This window comes from Pipra filicauda, unplaced genomic scaffold (assembly GCF_003945595.2).
Source record: "Pipra filicauda isolate LSUMZ 115617 unplaced genomic scaffold, ASM394559v2 scaffold26_size5592650_pilon, whole genome shotgun sequence".
In the NCBI taxonomy this organism is placed as follows: domain Eukaryota; kingdom Metazoa; phylum Chordata; class Aves; order Passeriformes; family Pipridae; genus Pipra; species Pipra filicauda.
In genome coordinates, this window is record NW_024104387.1 from 1,224,153 (window position 1) to 1,230,152 (window position 6,000).

At 43.5% G+C, this 6,000-nt stretch overlaps 1 long non-coding RNA gene across 1 annotated transcript in view; it reads left to right on the plus strand.

Moving 5' to 3' along the window:
• The window catches only part of LOC113996280, a 36,062-nt gene extending 30,975 nt beyond the window's left edge, over positions 1-5,087 (plus strand). Inside the window, exons 6-8 of the long non-coding RNA XR_005563960.1 lie at positions 399-489; positions 2,674-2,765; positions 4,577-5,087. This is a non-coding gene — a long non-coding RNA (uncharacterized LOC113996280). The remainder of the gene's footprint in view (positions 1-398; positions 490-2,673; positions 2,766-4,576) is intronic.
• Positions 5,088-6,000: the final 913 nt, after the last annotated feature.

The following is a 6,000-nucleotide window of genomic DNA, read 5'->3' on the forward strand; positions in this document are numbered from 1 at the left end:
CAAGGAGTGAGACCAGATTTACAGAAGTGACCTTTGGAGCTCAGAATGGCAGGACTCAGAAAAGAAGACAATATAGAGGCTTTCATTAATACAGGCATTTATCAGAAATGCATCAAAAGGGACTTTAAAAAGAGATTAGTATGTACTGGGTGGTAAACAATTTTTCCGCAAAATGAGATAAGAATAAAACTTTCCTTGGATCCAGTTTGGCCAATAGCTGCTTCTGTCAGGGTTTTTTTGCACTCTTCCCATGTCATCGTGTAGTGGTCATATATTGAAATTACGCAGTGGCCTATATGGACCACTGGCCTGAGCAAGTACAAGGCAATTCTTATGATGCCTGTGCTGAAAGTTTTCTCTTAATGGACCTTGATGGGTTTTGGTTTGATTTGTTCCAGAATGGGATCACCCTTGTTCCAGTTGATGCATGCTCCTGATCTGGACCCCACAGCTCAAGCAAGACTGAGGGACAAATCTTGTCAGGCAATGGTAAGATTGTGTTACCTATGCAGAGGAGGATGTTGAAATCTGGTATATGTAGCTTCTGACTTTCAGCTGTTTGGTCTGAAGCAAGGGACAGAAAAGTTTCTTTTCTTTATTGATGTAAGATCAATGCAGAGCAAAGAGAGGAGGTGAAAAATCCTTAGGAAAATAAAAAGAGAAGCAGCACTGAGAGTGGGCCAAATATTTTACTCATATATGTGAGCATTACTCATATAACTTCAAGAGAGTACATGCTTTAACTGTGCATGTACCAGCTGAGGACTTGGCCCATAATGTCCTTTATAAAGCTCTGATTCCTCCCCAAATAGTTTTTCCCTCCCTCTTCAAAGAGGCACCTGTTGCTGGTGGAGTTGTTGATGATACTGGATTAGTGCACATGCAGTCAGCCTGCTTGGCCTCGGCCCTTTGGACCCAAAATGAACTCCAGCTGCTGTTGCCCAGAGCAGGTGCTTCATCCAGCCCTAGCAGCTGTTTGAATGTAGGCTGTCATGGCCAAGAGGAGGGGGTAGGTCCCCTGAAGTACCCAGAGGAAAGACTCATCAGCAGGAAGGAAGGAAAAGGGAGTGTGCCATGGAGACCTGATTTTTATACCCATCAGACAAAAGTTGTTCTAGCATTTCCTTGTGGAAATAGGGAATAGTCACTGTCACTCTGCATCCGCTGAGCCTGCCCGGTGCCATGATGGATTATGGTTCCCAAAATGAGGCTGACGGACCAGTAAAGACCAGCAGAGCCATGACAAATGATTGATCACCAAACTGCCAAACCTGTGTTGTCCCTTGAAGCTATGAAATAGGTATGTGATGGTGTGTGAGACATTTTAAGGGCTGGCAGTGTTTCACAGTTGCTCTGTCTCTGTAGTTGCTGGTTTAAAGCTTCAGTGAGTGGCCCAGAAAAAGTGAGATTGGGCATGAACAGTGTTCAGGCTAATGGTCTGCTACATGTGACAGCTTGGGATTCACACTCGCACTGCTAGAGGGAAGAAAACAAAAGCAGAGATAATCTGGGGTATGAAGCAGTGACAGGAGACAGTGCCAGGGGGATGGAGGATGAGAGGACGACCTGGGGGCATATAGATATGTGATGGTGGGGAGGTAGCAGCCAGAGTTTGAGGAGGAGACACAGATAGCTCCATGTCAGAGGTAAAGCAGCAGCAACCCAGGATTAGAGTGAAGGGGGCAGGACAAGGATGCAGGTTTCTTGGAGTAAGGGAATACTGCCTTTAAAGGGACAAAAGCACCTTAGAGTAAGGGCAACCCAGAACTGCAGCAGGAGGTAATGGGAGGGTGCCTTGCAAAGCAGGGAGTCTCAGAGTAGAACCTGTTCAAAGTAATTTCCATCGCCAGTGTCACAATCAGCCCCTTCCACGTCCCTTCCAGCATGCCTTCAACTTACTCCCCATTGACTGTTGTCATTGACCCAGCAGCAGTTCCTGTGCAGTCCTGTACTCTCTGATTATCCACATGCTGCTGGCAACAGCACTCCTAGTCTCCCTTTCCATGAGCACACACTCTGGCTGTGCCAGCATATGTCACTGTCAGCATTTACGCCTAATTTAATGTGACTCCTTAGGGTTCTGTCTTCTTACCTATATTCCATAAAGTTACCAGTCTGTCCAGTTTCTCTGATAACCTGCATGTCCACTTTGTATCCCTGCTCTATGCGTGGTTTTGGTCATATCCCATCAGCCAGACTTTTCACTCTGTGTGTCTTTGTTGATTGCTCAACCAAGTCTCCACTGAACCTGCATAAGGAGGGGTAAATGCTAAGCAAGGACATTTTCCTGTATAGCTATAAAAGGATCATTCAGGCCATATTTCATTACAGCATGGCCTAAGAGCAGGAGAAAAACATGAATATTGGAGGCCTCTCTTTGTCAGGAAATGGGATTTCCGCAGGTGCTCAGTTGCAAATGCTCTGCATGCTTCTAAGGCTTGGCACATGGCATTGCTGAATCCTGATTCAGGATGCAAGAATGTTTCATGACCCCTGCCATGAAAACTGCTGTCTGGCCATGTTTGGAAATCAGCCGTCGATGATGACAGTAGACGAGTATGGGTGAAATGAGCAGCTTGGCTTCAGCACTAAGCAAGACTTGTTAAACATTGTAAATACAGATGTCCAATTCATATTTTGAATAATGAATATTATGAACTTTTCTGTAACAAGTGGTAAGAAGCTGGATCATCTTTCTTCATCTGCTCACTGCCTTCACAGAATTTGAAAGTGTGACGAAGTATTTCATCCCTTTACAGGATTAGGTAAGATTGGTAACCATAACTCTTGTATAGAATTACATAGAAATACTCTGGACAGCCAAATATATTGATTTAAGATCATCTATGTGGTGGCAGGGAAATTGTTTCCATTTTGGTTTATCCACTTCTTGGGCTGGTCAGGTAATCCAGCTGACTTCAGTTGTTTGTTCTTTTGGACAAAAAGCTACTGCCGGTACAGGCCTGTACAATTTCTGTCTCAGTATAGCTCTTCCATCGGGTATTCCTGTTATTTGTTTTGCTTCTGCATGAAAATTAAGGAATTGGAGAAATAGCACCAAAACTCTACATGAATGAAATTCTCAAGGCTGTTAAGGAAATAGATATTTTAGAAATAGGGTGTTTCTGTGCTCATTCTGTTCTCACATCCCTTGGACAAGTCACTGTTACGCATGGAGAGAAACATCGCACACGACTGTTAGGAGCGTGTGATGTATCTCTGTGTGAGGGGAAGACATCCCCTGATGTGCTCCTTGTTACTATCCATATGTGTTTGCCCCTTTGAGTAAATTACAGCTCCCTGGTGCTGCTGTGGGTGTATCAGCAACAGTTCCCCGCTGCCTCCTTATCTGCCCGGTAGTGTGGCTGGGTGATGCCCGCACCCACTCTGCTTCACTGGTGATGAAGTGGCAGGTGTTTGCTCTGCCTCCTGCCTCTGTCCTCCTCTTCCTCAGACTCCTTGCACTGTGGTATGACTCAAGAATAATGAAAATGCAATTTTCTATTCTCTGGGGAGTAGTAAATTTTTGCTAAAAAACCAAGCCAAATGCCATTCTCAGAGTGGCCCAAGATCTGTGTTTTAGTGTGGCAGCACATTTAATTTGGTTTTCCAGGTATTTTTAACCACCTACATGTGACTAAGAATTTTTTGAAGCATCTGTCTTTTGCTGATTAAAATGTAATTAGGTACCAAGGAACTTTAGGATTTAAACCATTCCCAAGAGATGTGTGGCAATGTCCAGTGTTATGTCTGGTGAGGAACAACAGAGTGAAGCAGTTTGGATGTAGTAAGTCATAATGTACTAATTGCTGGATTAAGACTAGGGAAATAAAGAGCCTGTTAGCAGGCCTCCATGTTTTGAGTATCTGGAGAGCAGAGGGGCTTACTTTGTGTGAGGCCCATATTATGCTGTGCAGGGATTCCCAGTTCAGGTCAAAAATACTGGAAGTGCCCTTTTACCATGGAGCTGACAATTAGCTTGCTGCCAGAGGGAAAACTAGTCTTGAAGTGGTGAGTGAACGTAGTATCAGAAACAGACCTTGACAGAGGAGCAACACACAGTCAGACCAAGTGACATTCTTCACACCTGCTGTGGTGGATAACAGTAGCTGGCTGACTTACCCCATGGCACTACAAGCACAGCATTGTGCTGTGACACAGCCTGGACAGCGATTGAATTACACACCGATTAGGTCTTCGGCTTCTCCCTGTCAGTGTGGACAATGGAGAATCAGAGAAGTGGACACGAGAGCTTTAGCAGGCCTTGTGCTCTCGATCGGAGGAGGATTAGTTTGTAAATGGTAAATTGTGTTGGGGCCAAGAGTCGTAAAACTGAACTCTTGCCCTTCTGCTGCCTCAAAGGCACAGGCTTTGCAGAAAACTCCTTCTCCCCCCTTCTACTAACTGCTGTGATTAGGGGAGGGGTGGACATATGGAATCTGCTCCTCCTTTTCTCTGCCAAAGAAGGAGGAAGACACTGGTACATTTGTACAAATTTTGCTCCTCACTATCTCTTACTATCTTTTCTTAGGAAGGGCGTGGGATTAAATTAATCAGTCTTCTGCCATTTCCACAGGGATATGGATTTGCCTGTCATGGAGGTGCTGCTGGCTGGGTCACTGCCTGGTAGAGGGTGTCTCTTAGACCTGATGTAACCTGAAGCATGTGCTTTCTTAGGAGGTCTACAGCTGGGCTGGAGAACTGCAAACATTCATCCTTTCACTTCTGTCATCTGCTTCCACATGACTGCAGTGCCTGTGCTGTGCTCTCAACTCACTGACCCTAAAACACTCCTTGCAATGGTTTGTACTGAGCTGCTACAGAGCAGACTTTGCTTTTGGTGGCAGTATCCCTTGTTGCTGCATCATTTATAGAAGAGATGACTTCATCCTTGCCTTTATTCCACTGGGACCAGCTGCTCTACACACAGGAACAAAAAGTGGCAAATACCTATAACCTCTTTCAATTTCCTATTGAAGGTCTACATCACACGAACTTCTTGCAGTTTTTTGAGAGGTAAAGCTTTTTTATTTTTTACAAACAAACAAACAAAAAAAACCCCAAAAAACAAAACCACAAACCAGAAACCAACCTAAAACCAACAAAACCAAAACCTACCAAAAAAAAAAAAAAAAAATCAAACCCCACACATTGAACCCAAGTTGGAGAAACAGCTGCATCGTGTGACTGATACAGGGCATGGGAGTACAAAGCATTCCCACTCCGGTCTTGCACATCCACTCATTGTGCCTATTGATAGCTGTTAGGCATGAGTGTAGACATGGAGATGGGCAGGACTAGTTTTGCCATGTGAACATTTATCTGGTGGCCCCATCCTATTTGCTAGAACCAGAGATTTCACTGTGATAAAGTGGACGTCTTAAGTCATTGTTGGAGACAGGAGGATGTAGGTTCACTTAAACTAAGCTGGTATTAGGCATTCTCATATCTTGGAGTATTCCAGGAAATAGCAATTTATATAAGCAATGGAAATATGTCCTTCTTAATCTGTAAAATGAAAAGGACAGTCTTAATGATCTCTCAGTGTTTCAAATCATCTTAAGGCATATTGATCCTGAATCATCACAGCAAAAATTCAGCAGGAGTGTTTCTATTAGTGATCGAGGAATTTAGATGTGGTTGGATACATGGAAAGCTGTATCTTGTTCAGCTGTATTTATTACTGTAATAAATGATACCAACTCTCTCTTCCTATAGACTTTATTTTTTCTGTTCATAGTGTTGGCATTTTATTTTGTTTTGAGCTGAGAAACAATGCAGACAGTAAGTTTGTAAGAGGCTTTTATGAATATACCATTTAAAAAGACTTGCTCCTACTCTGGTTACTAGTTTGAATTGAGAAAAGATACTTATATTTCATGCTCCTGAAAGCAATAGCAGATTTGCTGTAAAACACAAGTTCGGAGTAATCTGCTCATAAACTTTCCATTCCAGAAAACTCCCAAACCTCTTGCACCTATTTTCTCTGATAGGTGGCAA